Source organism: Pectinophora gossypiella, unplaced genomic scaffold (genome assembly GCF_024362695.1).
Source record: "Pectinophora gossypiella unplaced genomic scaffold, ilPecGoss1.1 Pgos_43, whole genome shotgun sequence".
Taxonomy (NCBI): domain Eukaryota; kingdom Metazoa; phylum Arthropoda; class Insecta; order Lepidoptera; family Gelechiidae; genus Pectinophora; species Pectinophora gossypiella.
In genome coordinates, this window is record NW_026063253.1 from 585,253 (window position 1) to 606,365 (window position 21,113).

A 21,113-nucleotide genomic window follows, 5' to 3' on the forward strand; every position below is an offset into this window, starting at 1 on the left:
ACCTCTGTCTACCGCTTCTGTTATATCATACAAAAACAAAAACATTTAATGAAAATTGGCACAGGAAGTATTTGCCTAATGTGTAAGGTTCACGTATATACCTGTTTTCGATTGCCATCTGACCTTCCAACCCGAAGGGGATACCTAAATCTATTCAGGTTAGGTCACATGCCTGCGAAAATATTTTTCTCGGGTTATGTCGGGTCTCTTCGCCATTTTAGTATGAGATATCAATTTTAGATCCTTACCACATGGTATGTATAGTTTTCAACAAGATATTATACATAGTAAACTTACGACTATGTCTCGATTGGGGTAATCAGAGGTACATACTCGTACATCGGAAGATGGACAAATTAGCCACGGTTCTTAAGCCGTCTGGTCGAACCAACAATGTTAAAACTGGGGGATCAAAAAGGTCAGATCAACAAAAGCAATATTGCTATTTGTCATTTGTTTGCATTGCGCACTTACTTTTATATACGCAAAAGTCAAATAGCTATTTTGCTTCTTTAGATGAATTGCTTCGGTGTGGCCTTTTTAACCCACCTGTACTGATTAATAATTATAATAACTCATTGGTGCAAGACTGGTGCCATGGATCGAACTGGCAATCCCTTTTCGAGAAGGAAATCACTACAAACGTATGTTTATATTACAAACGCAGGTCTATTATGTAGTATATTACTCAAATATTTATTATTTCTGAAAACCACGTATATCTACGCCTCTTTCTTCGGCAAGCACGAGTAATCTCGCTTCTGAGACAGATGATTTATTACCTCAAGACTTATCTTTTTTTTGTTATAATGCCATTTATTATTGGTCGTATAAATATTACATTTCTGAAAGTTCGTCGAACTGGAATTGGCTTATGGTATTTTTAGGGTGGGCACTGCAGTATATAAAATTTATCTTTTTCATATATTTTATTTAATTAAGTAATTTTTTCATTTTATCTGGATAAAAACGACTTATTTACTTACAAAAAAATATAATTACAATAAAGTTAATATTGTTAAGTAATTAAATGGGATGTAGACCTAAAAACAGACTTCAAACTGTTTTATGTTGCTGTCCTCTCTGTGTCTACACAGACACAAATACACATTTGTGTTCTGTGCGTTGTGTAATCAGAAATCAGAATCATTTATTCAACGTACTTAATTATCGTGATAAACTTGTTGAAGGTCAATGTAACATTTTTGAATTTACGTCATTTCGCAAGGTGTTATGGCTGAGGAGAAGAAATGACAAGAAACTGCAACAGCAACACATCTTTTAAAAACCAATGAGGATATACATTACAAGTTATTTAATAACTAGAGGAACACATTCAATAGCAGACATTTTTATCATTTAGGTAGTCATTAATCTTAAAATAAGCTTTTTTACATAAAGTAAGCTTCACGTGAGCTTTAAATTTATTTTCTGACAAATTTAAAATATTATCTGGTATTTTATTGTAAAAACGTATACATAGTCCCAAAAAAGATGAATTTAATTTACTTAATCTAGAATTTTGAATAGCAATTTTATGTTTATTTCTTGTATTGTAAGTATGCCTTTCACAGTTTCTCGGAAGGAGAGATAAGTTTTTACGTACAGTATACATAATGTTTTCATATATATATTGACTTGCGACCGTCAGTATATTTATTTCTTTAAACAGCTCCCTCAAAGAGTCCCGACAACGCAGCTTATAAATAGCGCGAACTGCTCTTTTTTGAATGATGAAAATAGTTTCTACATCAGCGGCTCGACCCCACAGCAAAATACCGTAAGACATTATGCTGTGGAAGTAGCTGAAGTAGACAAGTCTAGCAGTGGGTAGTGTATGTAGCGATATTTGTTCTGTTGACTGTTCTCGAATGATCAGAGTTTGCTATTCATAACAATATGTATAATGTAGGTATCTGCATATATATGAACACTTACAGAAACATTCCAAAGCTTTTCAAATCCGGAACTGTTATCTCGGCGATACAAGGACTCCTCACATCTCAACATACTAAATGAAGATTGAACAGGGTCTCAGTTACTAACAGACGAAACATTTTTACAACAGAGCCGAAATCAAAATTCTCAGATTGACTAACTGGAAAAATACACATGACATGTTTTATGTGTAAATTTAGGTAAGTATATTTTACGTAGAAGAAAGTTCTTACATAAGGCTTCTACTCATTAGCAGGAGAGTTCGTATTAGTCGAGTTCGTACGTAGGTGCATTCTACTATTTTTAGACACACATTTACTTTTAAAGAAAGTCGTAATTGCTTTTATTAGGGAATGCGATTCTTCTCGAGGGACATTAATAAAATAGAAACATTGTACATACATACATACATAAACTCACGCCCGTAATCCCAAATGGGGTGGGCAGAGCCACAAGTAATCAAAGACAACTTGCAGCCACTGTTGATACGAAGTCCTAAGATGGATATGATGAACCTTATGGTGATAAGGGATCAGCCTATCGCCCATAACATTAGTCCATCATGTTAGAGGACGCAATCCCTCTGTCGGTTTTTACGACATGCCCGGGAAGACAAGCAGCTGAACGTGTTCTATGTTTTTTATTTGCTCCCAGAACAGCATGATAGAAACATTGTAACAATTTGTATTTTAAGTAAGTAATTGAATTCGTATTCAGAATTACTCTATTAGGAATATTTAATAAAATTTAAGTTGAGAAGAGAAGACTGCATTATTGAATGTGGGGCCTCTGTTGCATGTGGACGGAACTAGCTGGCCAACTAGTTGGGTCCGCCACATTATTAAAAATTGATTTCCATTCTCGTTAATACATTTTACACAACAGGTTTCTTTGAAAGTTATGTAACTTTTATATAGAACTTAACGTATTTTTACCCTTTGCTGTAACCAATTTTGGCACGAACGACCTTTCAATGGAATTTAATACATTTTTTCTTCTTTATAGTCATCAATGTCTAAGATCGTGTACGTGCAAGAATTCCTGTACTTTGACCCTTAGTGGTCAATCTATCTTACCTACATCCGCCCACTATCACATACATACGAGTTTTCTAGTCTTTACGTTTTTAAGGTTCTGTACCCAAATGGTAAAAACGGAACCCTAATACTAAGTTTTCCATGTCTGTCTGTCCGTTCGTCTGTCATAACCCGTATCGCAAGAACCGCGATAGCTAGACAGCTGATTTTTTTACACATTATGTCAATCTGTTTCCGCTGTAACAAATAATACTAAAAATAATATAAAATAAATATTTCGTGAGTTCCCATACAACAAACGCAAATTTTTTGATATTAATAATGGCAACCGGTAGACAGTATGAAATTTGTGTACCTACTGTTATTTACCTAGACAATGGTGCAGAACCCAGCGTGTGCGAGTCACATTCGCACTTGGCCAGTTTTATATTTGTAATTTAGGTTCACATTCTTGTTTTCTCGATAGGTATATTTGATCTTTTTCTGGTTCCTCCGCTTAAGTCTATATTGTCACAGACTACCATAACATATTATACATATATCTCACTGCTGGACACAGGCCTCCCCTCAATCAACCAGAGGGGGTATAAAGCATAATCCAACACACTGCTCCACTGCGGGTTGGTGGAGGTGCATTCTTACTACGTGTTTTTATTGTCTCAGGTATTTCTTTTTTATTTATTTTTTTCAAAATATTTCCCGAAGTAGATCGAGTCAATTGGTTTGGTTTTTTATTTAAAAAAATAATATGTTCATAATTTTTATTATAAATAAAATAGGTACCGTTCTCGTTAAATAACGGGATTTATATTAATGGCGGTGACATTATGACACGAAATATAGTTGCACACGTTAATAAAGCTGTCATTCGTGTTTGTTTAAGTAAAATTACCATAAATTAAAACTAAAAGCTGAACGGAATGTCACACGCAATGTCAGTTAAGGAAAAGTTATACGTTGTATGTGGAGCCACCTGAACTTATAAACTGACCGTATTAAGGCAATTATGATATTTACATACTATGCAAGGAAAAGGTTGTTGCTTAGTTATAAGGGCGTTTTTTCTTTTTAAATATCGCGTACGCGTTTGACCACAATCTCATAGAATAGAATCTTTATTTTGCTTTTTTTTTCCTTTTTGGTAAGTGACGATATCCTATGTCCGGCCTTTGCGAAAGTTGCTTTACTTCAACAATCGTAGACTGAGCGCGTTTACCGCTGCGCCACCGAGCTCCTCCCTATCCCGTGCCCCAGCAGTGGGGACGTTAATGGGCTGATGATGTTGAAGTGACGATATTATGGTTTATTGTTTAGTACTGATTCTAAATGTGTGTTTTTATACTGATATGCACAAAAGCTGCTTGCTCTAGCCGACGGCCTCGTAATAGAGTGTTAATATTATTAGGTATCATATATTTTTTTATATTATTAATTTTTTATTTATAGAAAACACGTCAATTTTAGGCAGTAAAAACCCTTCCAAAATGTTATATTGGCCAATTACCCGATAGAATTGAGCACACGTCAAATGGATTGTACATGAGCGAGATGCCAATTTTATTCGCCCGGGTTATTCTTTAATTCCAACATTAGCAGTTGTCAATCATCCGTCCCTTTCTTTTTAGGCGGATAAAAAAATGACGGGTATAACTTATGTAAGTATAATACAATTTATAAAACCCCGAAAACGGGGCAGGGGGGTTGGAATGACTTTTACCAAATTATTCCAAATTTCAAATCAATGGCACTAATGCCACTGATGTATAATAATACACTTCTCATCAAAAAAATCGAAACACTTCCGTTTTCATTGTTTCTGTCCGAATTTAACACAAAAAAGAATTCATACGATGAAAAAAAATACATAAATGTATAGCTGGCAGTTTGGCCATTACAGTAATAAGCGAAAATTCTAAATTCAAAATTAGAATTTCATTTGTTTATCTTATAAACGAAATGAATCACTGTTTTGAGACAAATGTGTGTTTAGGGTTGGAGTACATTTAGCGTTTAAAAACTAAAAATTGGCGCCTATCCTTAAACTTTTTGTTTTTTATTTCAATACTGTGACTTTGGGACGTCTGAAAAAAGGGTTTTTTTCTAAAACGTATGGATACTTCGCCCACAGAAGCCGCCCAAGTTGTGGCATTGCTGGATTCTGGCCTTAGTCAGCGTGTTGTGGCTGCAAGACTGCATCTAAGCCTGTCATCTGTTCATAGAGTCTATAAACGTTATCGGGAGACTGGTTTGTTCACGCGCCGTTCAGGATCTGGCAGGAATCGGGTCACTTCTGAGCGAGATGATCGATTTATTGTAACAACTTCTTTAAGAAATCGACGCCTTAACGCTTTTCAACTGCAGCAGCGGCTTCGTGTTGTACGAAGGGTGGCTGTAAGTGACTCTACAATTAGAAGAAGGTTGAAGGATCGTGGACTGGTACCGCATAAGCCAGCAAATGGGCCGAAATTAACTGCAGACCATCGAAGAGCGCGCCTTAACTTTGCACGTGAGCACCTAAATTGGTCATACCTACAGTGGAGCAAAGTTCTCTTTTCTGATGAGTGTAAAATTATGCTGTATGGTAACGACGGAAGGAACAAGGTCTACAGAAGAGACGGAGAACGCTATGCACAATGCTGCATTGAAGAAAAGGTCAGCTATGGTGGCGGTTCTGTAGGTATGACCAATTTAGGTGCTCACGTGCAAAGTTAAGGCGCGCTCTTCGATGGTCTGCAGTTAATTTCGGCCCATTTGCTGGCTTATGCGGTACCAGTCCACGATCCTTCAACCTTCTTCTAATTGTAGAGTCACTTACAGCCACCCTTCGTACAACACGAAGCCGCTGCTGCAGTTGAAAAGCGTTAAGGCGTCGATTTCTTAAAGAAGTTGTTACAATAAATCGATCATCTCGCTCAGAAGTGACCCGATTCCTGCCAGATCCTGAACGGCGCGTGAACAAACCAGTCTCCCGATAACGTTTATAGACTCTATGAACAGATGACAGGCTTAGATGCAGTCTTGCAGCCACAACACGCTGACTAAGGCCAGAATCCAGCAATGCCACAACTTGGGCGGCTTCTGTGGGCGAAGTATCCATACGTTTTAGAAAAAAACCCTTTTTTCAGACGTCCCAAAGTCACAGTATTGAAATAAAAAACAAAAAGTTTAAGGATAGGCGCCAATTTTTAGTTTTTAAACGCTAAATGTACTCCAACCCTAAACACACATTTGTCTCAAAACAGTGATTCATTTCGTTTATAAGGTAAACAAATGAAATTCTAATTTTGAATTTAGAATTTTCGCTTATTACTGTAATGGCCAAACTGCCAGCTATACATTTATGTATTTTTTTTCATCGTATGAATTCTTTTTTGTGTTAAATTCGGACAGAAACAATGAAAACGGAAGTGTTTCGATTTTTTTGATGAGAAGTGTATTTAGTTACTTACTATATAACATAACATAACAAATACTTTATTGCACAAACAGGAAAAAACAAAATAATATTCACTATATTTTTTTGAATAGAACTGATCTCCGAACTACTAAATAATTCAGAGTTCAGTTTTGGTACGGAAACCATAAAAGAGAAGCTTTTTAATCTCAAAAAAAAATTTGCTTACAAATTCATTTTTCAAAATTGGCTTACAAAATTAGCGCTTTTTGAACGTCAAAAAAATTAAATTACATATTATGTAACTAGCTGTAAAACTACTACCACATCGGAATCTGTAACGCTGAGGGAAAGACGTGGCCAGAAAACCTCCCAGCACACGGCCCTAGTCCTACTGTTTCATGTTTTCCTTTCTTTTCTTTTTTTTTAAATCCAGTTAGTATTACATAATATATCTACAACGATAGTCTATGTAAAAAATAGGTATGTTAAAAATGAAATTAGAAGCAGCTTGTTAAGGCTCGGAAGGCGAGAAGCGAAACTAGACTACTGTGGATAAGGACACTCAACCCGTCCACCTCTTAAGCCGAGCTAAAACTAGCGGCTTTTAAACTATGGCAGACATTTTGAAGCGAAATGCTTGCGGTGAGCCCAGTTTTAGACGAAACAATAACTAGGTACCTACCGATGCTTAACAAAAATCCAATCGTGTTATTCTTCCATACATGTAACGACTATGTACTTACATCAGTGAGTAGTAACCGATGACAACTGCCTAACGTTCTTTCCGAAGCACGGATCATCTTACTTTCGAACAAACGAATGATCAGTCTGCAATGTCATAAACAAACCGGGGCTCACAAAGTGATTTTTTGTAATATATCCCGGGATTCGAACCCGGGACCATCGGATCGTGAGCCCAACGCGTAGCCACTGGACCACGGAGGCCGTTAGTATCGTGTTAAAGTCAGGTTTAACAATAGTTTTTATACTATTTGGCCTGATAAGATTATAGGGTGGGATAATAGCGTAGGAACCCAGTTATACAAAGTTTCTATGAGCTATGTTGGTCTTTGTTACGTTCAATGAGTAGTATATCCTAAAATACCACGTGCATGAAAAAGGATATGAGTAGTTAAAAAACTCAACCATCTATACATTTCGTCAAAAAATAAAACCTATTGAATGTCGAATATTCAGTCAATTTATAAAGTACCTAATTTGGATTTTTGCTGACCAATAATTGGCCACGCTTACGGCATTGTCAGTGGCTTCGTAAAGGTCTTTGATAGTGCAGGTGTTAGGGCACTTACGACAGCACAAAAGGTGACCCATAGTTTGTGGTGATACTCCACACTCGCTGGATATAAGCTTAGTAGTTACTAAGGGTACTTAATAGAAACGACGATGGTGTAAATGACGCCGACACATGGCTACTGCGTCATAGAATCGACATGGGGCGAAGCCGTCGAGACAGTCGCTGGCATGCCGATAGCAACCGCTCAGTTGCGACTTGTGTAGTTGTCAAATAGTCTCGGAGATTAGACGTATTCTTACTCTTGTTGAACAGTTCCTAGGTTTTCAATTCTAGGGCAAGAGGTTTTCGATGGCAACAAAATATGTGATAATAATAATAGTAATAAAACACTTTATTGCGCACAAATAATAACAATAATAATACAGGGTTATTCAGGGATAACCCTGTATTATTATTATTGTTATTATCGCCGGTTGGTGTCACACCACACCACATTTAGATTAAACTGTCTTAAGGGGCCTCTACGTGTTAGCTTCGGCCTCACGCACGCCTTCCAAAAGTCCGGGACTCCGTGGGCCCGAGATATAGAAACTACATACAAATAATAATAAATAATGATAATTGAAAAAAATAAATAATGATATTTTTTTGTGATAATTACATAATATTTCTCAACAAACCCACAAAGGTAGTAAAATTACTAAAAGGCAAAAAATTACAATTTGAACGAGTGCAGTTAGTGGTTTAATATACTAATGCAAAGTAAATACTCGTCAAGCAAAACTAAACCTAGAAAAGAAAATATATTGAAATCTGGAAAATGGAAATGCATTATGGAACTCCATAGTTTCTGCTTACCCCGGTAGGAAATAGGCGTGAGTATAGGTATATATGTGTAAACCTAGATTGAAAGCGCTAAAAACAAACACGATTTTCCATTGTATATTTTTCCATTTTCTGAAACTAGTTCATTAAAAAGTCGATCGTTTAAATCAGATTTGACCCGATACACAACATACGCTAACCGTATTGAACACGTGATTGTGCATGCGAAAAGTAGGTTAACTGCCATGAAACTATGCATTGCTCTGTGGCTAACGTTTTACCTTTAATAAGGGCATAAACCCTCTGTCCATTTGGTAGCGATAGACTTCTTTTTTAATAATATAGTTTCGCGTTTGACCACAATCTCACCTGACGGTAGGTGACGATATCGTCTAAATCAAATGCCTTAAAGACTCCGTAACCGTTGACGTAAACCATTTAAATGGTTCAATGAACAATTTCAAAGTTTTGACCGGGTCCGCTTACCTAACCAGGTTTGTCAGGTCCGGTTTTTTACAGAGGCGACGAGGCCCGACCTTTCAACTCGAAGGGAAAACCAGCCTGTAGGTTAGGTCACATACCTCCGAGCGTATTTCTCGGGTGTGTGGTTTTGCTCACGACATTTTGTGCGCAATTTGAAAATCATATTACTTATTTTAGTAAATGTACTAAATATTATATACGTAATTATCAGGGATAAAGTTGGTAACGCTAACACATAACATAATCATCACGCCTATAAGGCATACCAGAAGGGGCAGGCGCAAATACACTCACTGTTAGGCACAGTTGTGAGAAGCTGCAGTAGTTTTAGGCGGATGAGATGTTCGTTATGTAAAAATTGACGATTCAAAGTGCAACTATGTTACCTATTGAATAAAGATATTTTTGAATTTGAATATCTTATTCCGTTTATATTTTAAAACATACTCAAAAGATGAACTTGTGCACGCCGCATAGGTATTAATTATTCGCTGCACGCTTCTCGCTAGTACTTTAAGCGTCGCACATATTGTAAAACCTCGTGGGTCCTATTTACTATCGACTACGTTAATTGTAGATGCCAAGATAAAAGTTTAACGAACTGTAATTAGTTATTGTACTGTAAGCGACAATAATAACCGCAACGAGTTTGCTATAAAAGAAACTTTGTAACAACACTCGTTCTATGTTCAAATGTTGATACTTTCCGGGCCTTCTTTGTTTTAACCTTTTAATTTTAGTTAGAATGTACTAATCCGCTACTACTATTATATTTGTACAAAATATTTCTGTAAGTATCAGGTTGTTGTGTGTTGTAAGAAATTGCTGCATGAGAAATACGGCCGCTTTTTGTGCCTTTCTGTATCAAGATACATAAGTGTCGACGACCTCCGTGGTCCAGTGGTTGAGCGTTGGGCTCACGATCCGGAGTTTCCAGGTTCGATTCCCGGTCGGGACATATGACAAAAAATACTCTGTGATCCCTAGTTTAGTTAGGACGTTACTGGCAGATCACCAGATTGTTCGAAAGTAAGATGTTCCGTGCTTCGGAAGACACTTTAAGCCGTTGGTCCCGGTTACTACTTACTGATGTAAGTAAGTTCGTTCGTTCGAACTCGAACAGGAGCTAATGTTCGAGTTCGTACGCTACGGGTTAATAACAACCACTTCAATGGATAAAACACGAACTCGAATATTTCGTCAAGTTCCAAGCAATCGTGTACAGGTAATTAATAACTTTGTATAAAAGTAATTATCTAAAATTTAAGATCAAAAGCACCCACTGATTTGACCTAAAAACTGTGTCTTGACATGGTTAATAATAAAAAGTTTCTTCGAAACCAAACTCGCCGTTATTGTTGGAGTAATTTGATTTCCGAACAAAGTCCAATATCAAATTTCTGAAAGCTTGTTTTCGTCAGGTTTTCTTATGTTGGTAGGTATACAATTATTTGTTATTAAACTCGAGTTAGCATGTGCCTTTAATTATGGCTCCAAGTTTGAGAAATTTTAAATTAGAATTGTTATTATCTTGAAGACCATAAAATTTATTGTTTCGTTGATTTGGCGTCGAGTTACTTACACAAATTATTTGGAATCATTAGGAAAATTAATTTAACAAATTGAGTTTGCGGTCGTTAGGAAATCTAAGAGCTTTACCTCACTCGGACACCATCATCAACCTTGGTTACGCCACCAATAAAATGTACTTATGTGTATAAATGCTACCTCATCTGGGGCCTTAGCTAAGTTACAATCGATTATTACAATCGACATTATTATTTTTTTGTTTTATTTTTTTTATTAATTTTGTCGTAACTTATTGTAGATTTGCCGCAGATGTCATTAACTACTTGGCCCGACAAATGGGGAGCGCTGAAGGCTCTCACCCAGTACAGCGTTTAAGAACAGGCCTGAGGGTGTCCAGTTGGGCGCGAACCTCGGCTCAGGATGTCGTCTGAGAGGAAGAATATTTGAAAGAATTAATCGACCCTAGTGGGTCGATAGCGATATTCGCTGAATGAGGGAAATCGTCGACCACGCCGGCGGCGTCGGTATCAAGGTTCTGAAGTGTTTGGTGACGCGAGTTGATTGGCCGCCTCTATGGCTAGAATAATCGGGTCGTCGGGATCGTATATTACGCCCTTCTGACGCCGATACTTTTCAGTATCGTCCCTGAGCGGGATGTTTTCGTAAGCTGCAACCAGGGCATTTGGTACAAACAACAGTGACTGTGACGAAAATATGGACTTGACATAAGATGACATGTCAATCCCATACATTTTTATAAATGTCACTGTCAATTGTCGCAATAATTGCAACTTGGTCAAAGGCCCTTGTGTCTTTTGGTTGCATAAATATTTTGTTTGTGACCGGACTGGTGGTGAAGCCACCATGGTTTCTTAGTGAGATATGACGCTTAGAAGTAATAATAAGATGGTTTTTATAATGCTCACTTTAGTGCACTTCACAGGTGGCTCGACCATTATAAACGGCGATACAGCTCGCCACCTATCACGTTGGTCGGAAAGCTCGGTGAGGTGTGGGTATCTATTTAGTTAATCTTGCTATTGATGTACCTTTGACTATCCCAATTTAGATATAGTTGTGAGCTTATGTTATTTTATGTAAGTTCAAATAAAAGTAACAGTTTGCATGTGTCCCTCTTTAAACTGTGTTTACACCATCAATTACAAAAACGCATAAATTACATTTAACGAGAACAACTTTTTATCAAATTCCTAATTAAAGATAAAGAGAAAGAGTTTGATAATTATTTTTCCTTGTACGTGTTTATTCAGTGTAATATAAACTTGACCTTTTTACCTCTTTAATTATTTCATTTCGTTAGCTAAACAATGCCGAATCACGTGGTATGTTGACATTAGCCAAATACGTAATTTAAATGGGCCAATGTTAACCCATAATTTTACTTTTAGTATCGAAGACAGATCTTGCTGAATGTTACCGTATTATGTTTGCTATTGAATTAACTGGGTAAAGATTAAGTACAAGATTATAATAATGGTAAATTATGTGGAAATTTTAAATGGAGTGTATTAAGTTTGTTTTATTACTAATGAATTCCTTTATCTTTGAAAGTTTTGGTGCATGATGATGATGAGGTAGAAAGTTGAAATTAAAGAGACAATGTATATTTATTGAGTGCTAGACAACTGGAAACATACATACAAGAGATAACGCCTATTTCCTGTTTCGGGTAGGCAGACACTACGGAATCAAATCTACTATGACCTGACACCACTTTCTGACAAAAATGAATTTTTTATATATAAACTATTTCCTTCCGTCGTAAGTGGAGACCATGGAATTTCATTTGCTTCGATCCTGAAATAAGTACTTATTTCTTCCTCCACATTCAACATACACGTACAAATATAAAACAAAAAATATATAATATACCAAAAACAGATTAAATAATCTATTTGCTTTTTATTTTAGCTTACTTTTAGAATTGTAATTAAAATTAATTTAAATTTATCACGCTGCTGCTCTGTTACAGGTAATGGAACTCCTTTCGAAGAAAAGTTTTTTTTATTATGAAAATTCAAGTCATTTATTTTGTTATTAGAATTATTATTGTCCGCAGACGTTTCTTTTTAATAATTCGTTGCATAGAAATTAAAATTGTCGAAATAAACACAAGCTGTATTTACGTAGCTTATTTAAAAAATTGCGGCTTCTGTGGTCCAGTGGTCACTTGCGATAACGATCCGAAGGACGCAGGTTCAAATCTGAATTCGTTCGGGAGTTAATTTAGAACATGACTTTGATTCTCAATCCGGTTTTGAGGTCTTGAACTTGGCTTGAAGGGGCTCGGGGTTACTTAAACTTTAAGCCAAACCTTAAGGTTTGAACTTAAATATGTATGTAAATGAAAACTTTATTTATTATTCAAATATAATTCATCACCATCATCATCATCATCAGCCCATTAACGTCTCCACTGCTGGGGCACGGGCCTTCCCTATGGATGGATAGGGAGATCGGGCCTTAAACCATCGGGCCCAGTGCGGATTGGTGGTTATTAACGACTGCTAATGCAACCGGGGCCAACGGCTGAACGTGCCTTCCGAAGCACGGAGGAGCTCGAGATGATTTTTTTTTGTGGTCACCCATCCTATGACCGGCTTTTGCGAAAGTAGCTTAACTTCAACAATCGCAGACCGAGCGCGTTTACCGCTGCGGCACCGAGCTCCTAACAAATTATTTAAATATGATTAGTGCTTTAATATAACAAGATATTACCACAAGCCATCAAACATCCTTATCAATACATAATCGCGGAGCATATTCATAACAACTACTAGCACTTAAACATGTCCAACATGTTTCAGCCATTATACTCGCGTTATGAAACGTGATCAAACGTGTTCTAAAATTGATATATAGTGTTGCGCCTATTCCTTGAAAAGGCAAGCCATTCGATTACTATCTTAAATCATCGACCGACCGAACCGACCCCAAGACTTTCGTCGTAGGGCAGGAGGAATCTACCCTAATTGCCGGAGCACGCCCACACTTACACACACGAACGCACGCACACACATTATACAAACATTCTTTAATTATTTGTAAAACTTAAAGGTAACAAAACTTTCTTACCTATTTACTACTGTTATAGAAGAGCGGGGTCTCCTGATACAGGTATATTTTGCTTAAAAGGAGGCTCCAGTAACTGGTTTAAGAAAAAACATGTAAGAAAAGAAAATAAATACTTTTTGATTTTTTTTTTTGATCGACTCGATTTATAAATCGAAAACAAAACAAGTTTAAAAATGTTCGGAAGTTGTCGATGTTTCTATAAACCATAAAAAAGTTTCTAGCGTCCATTCTACTTTTTAGACTAATCATGACTGACTTTAATGGTAGTCCAGTGGTTGAGAGCTGACGGAGGTCCCGGCTTCGAATCCCGGTGGGGACAAATCACAAAAATCCCTTTGTGATCCCTAGTTTGGTTAGAACATTGCAGACTGATCGCCTGATAGTCTACAAGTAAGATGATCCGTGCTTAAAAAGGCAAGTGAAGCCGTTGGTGCCGGTTACTACGTACGTATGTAGTCGTTACATGAGTCGTGTCAGAGGCCTTTGGCATCTCAATAGTCATCGTCATCGTCATCGTCATCATCATCATCATCATCATCATCATCATCATCATCATCATCATCATTGGCCTTATACGTCTGTTTCAGACGATTTATGACGTCATTGCCTCGAAGAAATGCACTTTTTTCATGGCTGTGCAAGCCAATCCTAGAGCGGCAAACTCTACCGCACACTCTGCAGGAGAAGTCTCCAACTGGTGGATTGTTGTCGGTTTGATAGCGTTTCATTCTCCTGTTCGCCAGTGTGTCAAACCAGGTGTGGTCATGAGTGTCGCGTCTATCGAGCACACGCTCAATAGTAACCCTGCCTAAACTAAAAAAAGTGTGTTTTGTGTTTCTTCTTCAATTAAATCGAGTTATTTAAATGGAGATATCGTTTAGCAGCGTCACTATTGAGGAGAAATCGTGATATGAAATACGAGAATGTACATAGTTGTTACTGTGACAGTGACGTATGATAATAGGGCCCTTTTCTCTGAAACATGATAATGGAGACCCGCTTATATACTTTTAGAAGTCGTCCCGTGTTACATCTTCGGATTTATGAAGGCGGAAAACGGCTTCCACAGTCTAGCGGTTAGATCGTTAGGCTTACGATCTGGAGGTCCGGGTTTGATCCCCAATGGGGACATTTTTATTTTCATTTTTTGTCGAAATCACTTTGTGAGACTGTCCTTTATTGTGGGACATTGCAGGCTGATTCGTTACGTTACGTTAAGCTGTTGGTCCCGACCTACTACGTCAAAACACTTCTACCAACCAGCAATGGAGCAGTGGTAGATTATGCTCCATATCCTCTCTGGTTTATTGAGTGGTGGCCTGTACCCATCGGTGTGACGTATACTATAGGCTGTTTATACTTAAAAGGAGGAAAACGCCATAGACTTTCAGTCTATTCTAGATTTACGTTCATGTTTGAGTAAAGCATGATTTTATTTTTATTTAGTTACTTATTGTAGATTTGCCGCGTATGGCATTAAATACTTGGCCTAAAATCAAGCATGGAAAAGTAGTAAAAAAATAAAACGAACCCTATCTTCGGTTCGTTTGCCGGTGGGTGGTAAAAATAAAATAAATAAATAATTTTGCAAAATTGTTTTTAGTTTGATTAGGACATTGAAGGCTAAATCACTTATAGTTTGAGAGTAATACTTATAGGTAGTTTCGAGCTTAGTTCCGACTGTTATTTATATACGTAAACAAATACTTAGTACAGTCATGAGCAATATAATGTACCCACTTTAGGACTTTGTCGCACTAACATATTTGACATTTAGTGAGACTTACAGTTTAATTTGTCAAAAAAGTTAATGTGACATGGTACCAAAGTGTATACATATTAATGCTCGTGACCGTACATGGAGTGAAGGTCGTTTGGCAACAGTTATAATCCTGTCACCGGAGTAGATGAAGTCGACCATCGTCCTCACAACTCACTCGATAATAATTAGAAGACAAAGTACAATTACAGTATTTTCCTATCCCTAATTACACAGGGCATTAATAAAGGCATTAACATAGAAGAAAATTAAAGGGTTTTTTTTATTTTTATACCATAAGTGCTTAGGGAAACTCACAAAGAGAAATTGAAAGCGAAAAATGTCTGATTCGGACAAAACTTGAACCCATTACACCACCAGGTCCTCCTCCTGTCCATGCAATTTTTTTCGGTCTATGTATAGTCATTAAGTCAATAATCGGCAGTCCGATCCAAGTCAGAATTTTTTGTCCATTTAAATTTCTCTTTGTTAGAAGAAAATGTTTACTACAAGTACAAAAAGTGAAATGAAAATACACTATTAACAATAATTAGTCGTATATTTTTATTTTTATGTGTTCTTGTACTCACTATCTGCTCTCACCTTGTAATTTATCAGTTTCTTAGGCCTAATTAATGGATTTTCAGTTCGAAATAAGTTGCGACTTTTGGTTGTCTTCTTGTTGTAATTTTTTTTTTGTTTTCCTATGTGTACAATGGTGCTGATGCCGGTACACTCCATTTAATTTTATTTTAAATTATACCTGTCATTTTCTTAAAGAAAAGAGACAGGCATAAAGTTTATGGAACACACGTCAATTTTAGGCACATATATCAACAACCCTCTCAAAAATTTACATTGGCCAATAACCCCACAGAATTAGGTTGTCAGCACACGCCAACGGGTTGCATATCAGCGGGATGCCTATTTGATTCGCATCGATAATTCGTTCTCACTCGTTCATTTTAAAATTAACAGCTGTCAAATATTGCTATATTTCCTTTTCGATAGATATGAAAATGACAGTATAAGCTGAGGGTATAAGTAACTGAAAATAAAATGAAAGGGGTCTGCAGGAATCAGGGCATAGGTAAAAAAATAAAGATATAAAAATAGGAAGCACGGTTGTACACGTTTTCAAATTATTCCATTGTTTCAGACTCGGAGTCCCATTTGCTCTGACACAATTAAGTATAAAAACGAGTATTGTTAAGTTTGCCTTATGTAAAATCGATTTCAAGAGATCAAATTTTAAAACGAATAACACAAAAGGTATTCCCGAAGTTGAAACCCTCGAGCGAATGCTGTAAGAAACTAAACATTCTACCCAAAACAAACACCCAATCTCTATACAAACATCTATTTGTCAAGTCAATTGTATATTGGATAGAATAAATATCTTGTCTGCTACCGAAATGTGGGTATTGAGACGAAATTCACGTGAAGATTGAACCTGTATAACGTTACTGGAATCGTATTGAATTTCGAGATATCTGACCTATTTGACATTGCAATTCACAAGGATGGAATCATTTGGCTACCTTTTGAAATTTTACGCTTTCATTTCAATGAATTCAAATTACTTAGGTTTATTTTGTAAATAAGACAATTAAAACTTAGTCAACTATTCCTTTTTTCACTTTTTTTTATAATTGCTTTATTTTCGAATATTCTATGGAAAAGAGATTTCTCGTTTTCGAGACTGTCTTTGTATAAAACGTATGAGTAAAACATTAGTTGACTCGAAAATTACAAACGGAGATACGGCTCTTCACCTGTCTCGCTGGTCTAACAGAAAACTCGGTGAAGTGTGGATACTTAGCTCATCTTAAGAATGTACCTCTGATTACTACATTGAAATATAGTCGTACATAACTTAAGCTAAGTTATGTAAAATTCACAATAGTTTACACATGATTAAAACACATATTACCGGATTCTTATCGCGTTAAAATCAGGGAGATGAGACTACCGATATTTCAACACTGTATAGACACATGAATTAAAAAAGACACTACTTACTTAGAAAATACAAATCTTCATAAATCCATTAGGAGTGCAGTAAATAGCAGTGTCGCTTAATTGTTAAAAGTATATTACATACATATAATCCCATAATCTATTTAGGACCGCTTTTAGTCGTAGATTTTATTGCTTCCTGGGACCCTTTTTGTACAACAAACTCCACCGTGAGCTGGAAATATATGGGTTAAACAGATACGAGTGCAAAAGGAGGGTGACTATCTGGCTTCAAAGTTACAATTATGATACCACCGAAGCGTTGCTTCATCCCTTGCGTTAGTTAATTTTCCATTAACCTGTCTTTGCCTGTTCTAGAAGTGGATGGCGGGTGACGGCTATCTGTTGGGTACCAGCAATAATAGCCCAAAAAAAAACACACACACACACACACACACACACACACACACACACACACACACACACACACTTGCGTATCTTGAAGGTTCCTGTCAGTTTTTCCCTTATTTAATATCTTCCTTTATTTCTGTTTTTTTTTGATATATTTTTTGGATTATATAATAATACATTTCTCTAATATTTGTAGCTACTTAGTAACACATTAGAATATAATTACCAAGGGTTGGGGCCTGGTGACCTGTAGTACAAGGGAAATCCTTTTACAAGCACCAGCTCCCTTAAAATACACTTGTATCACAATGTTAGCCAACTAAGAAAATTTTTTTTTTTTTTTTTGTTTTGTTTTGTTTTGTTTTTGTTTTTTGTTTTATATATACATAAACTCACGCCCGCAATCCCTAATGGGGTGGGCAGAGCCACGAGTAATCAAAGACAACTTGCAGCCACTGTTGATACGAAGTCCAAAGATAAAAAAAGGTAAAAGTATATTGTATTGTTCATTTTGTTTATTACTAAATAGATAATACTTATTTAAAAAAAAGATCCATCAATGTGTTTGAAACAAGATCGCTAGCCTACATGAACACCTATATAACAACAAACAGCTTAATAGCTTAATATAATAGGCTAGTTTTCAACTAGTCATATAAATTACTTTTTACTAAATGTCAAAACACGAAATTACTATGGAATTTGTATGAATAAACAACCTGTGACGTCATAGAAAAACGTGACAAAAGTTGCACTTAATATTACATTTTTATTTATTAAAATTCATAATTAAGTTAAATAGAAAAAAGAAAACAGTTTTTGTCACCTTTAGATTCTCTATTTAGTAGTCAGAGTTTCATAATTTATGTTTGACCTAGGAAACTTCCCATTTCCCACTGTTGGGCAGAGAACTCCGCTTGTCGAATGGATAGAGAACGGATCATACATTACTACTCCAGCCCTTTTTATTTGTGAGCTATGGTTTCTCATATTAGGATACCGACGTCGGGCCTTAGCTAAGTTCCAACCATTTTGATAACAGTGACAGTGATAAAAATGTATGACATTGACATGTCACGTTATGTCAGTCTCATACATTTTTGTCACTGTCACTGTCTATTCTCATAAGGGTTGTCATACCCTTTTAATTTGACGTAACTTATTGTGGGTTTCCTTCAGATGGCATAACTAGGTACTTGGCCAGACAAATAGGGAGAGTTGACGGCTCCGATACTATAAGATCTGTACCAAAAGTATTACTAAAGCGTATTATGTTTATTTATATTTCAGCAGATTGAGATACTACGGTCTCGGGGCTAGTTTAAATTCAATTGAATTTAGTAGTAGACTGGGAACCGCTGGAACCTCTCGACCCGCAGCGGAATAGCTTAATGAAATATGCTTCGTAACCCCTTTCGTGGTTATCTAGCGGTGGTCTACGCGTGCTTGATATTATTTATGGCGCTCTACTATTCTGTGCTAACAATAAGATAGACGAATAGATCAGAGAATGAATTATAAAACGCTAATATAGAAATAGAAGCCAGCCTAAGATAATCAAATCAAGCACAATTTTAATCCAGAAACCAAAACATGAATTCAAAAATTGCAGCTCGTGCTGGATTTGAACCTGTGACCATTTAGTAAAGCATTCTTCCAACTGAGTTACAACGGCTCTTACTTAGCTAAGTAGGTACATAATAACAAAATCAAAAAAGGAAAACCACTTATGCTGTCACATTTCTATATTATGTACATACGCGCTAAAATATTTCCAAGAGAGAAATGAATGTCTCTTTCGAAGTAAACATAATAAAATAAATAATTAACTTCTTCTGGCAAAATATTAATATAGTGACAGAGAAGCGTTTTGATGAACAATCACCATTAATATTTCAAGGAAATAACAAAGTGTCTAATAAAGGCGGATAACTTTCAGGAAAAATAACTGAAGGTGAAAAGAAACTGCGAAAGAATTTGGCACAATTTCCTAACAAGAAATTAGTTTGAGTTTATTAATTAAAAATAAGTATCTTTAAAAGCAAAAGCTATTTCTACGAACAAAATGTTCGTAATATTTCTTAAGAATCGAAAGAATGGAATCTCTTTATAAAAGAGCGACGTCCAATTTTCTAAACCAATTTGTGAAATATTACCAATATAATTTTATTTCCATCGCTGCTACGCTGTAGGTCTTTTCTACGGAGCCCTTCCTTTAATCGATGAATTATAATGTGTTTTATGGTATCGTTTAGATGGTAAAACAGAATACCGTAACTTATATTTATGTCACAATTTTATTGGTCATGATTCGTGTCACTTTGAATTTCGGTAACAACATAAGGATAATTATAACTTAAACATAGATAGATAGTGTTTGTGGCTGGCACGGAAAACATTTAAAACATGTTTTCCTTTGCCATCACGTTTCATGACGTTTGTAATTACAAACGCTCGCAGCAAAGATTAAACCGCAGTAATAACATTTAGAAAACTTTTTGCCACAACAATTTCGTGTTGCTACGCCGTAGCTATTAGCTACGAAAGTCTACGAGCTGTAACCATTCAAGTAATGGGTACTAAACCGCTCGACCAGGACAGCTACAAAGATAACTTTTATTTCGAAAATGGATCGAGAAACATTGTTAAATGGAGCCTCGCATCTCTCAAACAGCAAATTCAGTAGAACCCCCAACATCAATAAAACCACGGATCTAAATGCCGATAACAATAAAATTCTACGTTACTTTGTATTCCACCAAAAAAGCATTAACGAACCAAACCCAATTCCATCTGGACGAAAAAAAAAACAAAATCCTATTAACATAATAGAAAAAAGGTCCTCACATATTTTGTATTCCATTGGCGTGATGTCCCCGGAGTGGAATCTTTCCGCACTCGAAAAAACCGTCCAAACATAAATCATGGAATTAGAACATCAACACGAATAAATACGTTTTTGAATTTGAATTCACTCGCGCACGTGAGTTCGGGTGTGTTCGGAAATCGTCGAGGGCGTTCGGGGAAACGCGTCCGTTCGCGACGGGGGTCTGACGTCGAATGCCTGCAGGTGCGAACCTATACAGACTGAAGGGACGGCCGCTCGTCGCTATTGATATACGTTCGACTTGAGAAAGAGATATTATTATACGCCGCGCCGCGTAAAAGATATCCAACGACATACTACAAGCTAAGTGTCGTTAGCTTGTTGAATATAGGCTCACTTTTAAATATGCAGATGGACGGAGTTGGACTAATTATAAATTCCATAATTATGATAATTTAAAATGCGGGTTAGGAACGCAAAATGTACAGTTAATATTTAATGCCAGACTTTATACAAAATTGATTCTGTGAAGCTTTTTCAGGTTAGGTATATCTTAACAGTTTGTTCACACTACTCGTTAATATTTATATATATCC

General features: G+C 36.4%; 1 protein-coding gene across 1 annotated transcript in view; it reads right to left on the reverse strand.

The window, feature by feature from the left end:
* LOC126381297 (acid sphingomyelinase-like phosphodiesterase 3a) overlaps window positions 1-20,621 on the reverse strand; it is a 91,067-nt gene extending 70,446 nt beyond the window's left edge. Inside the window, exon 1 of the mRNA XM_050030800.1 lies at window positions 20,538-20,621. The gene's annotated coding sequence lies outside the window, so the exon portion shown is untranslated. The remainder of the gene's footprint in view (window positions 1-20,537) is intronic.
* Window positions 20,622-21,113: the final 492 nt, after the last annotated feature.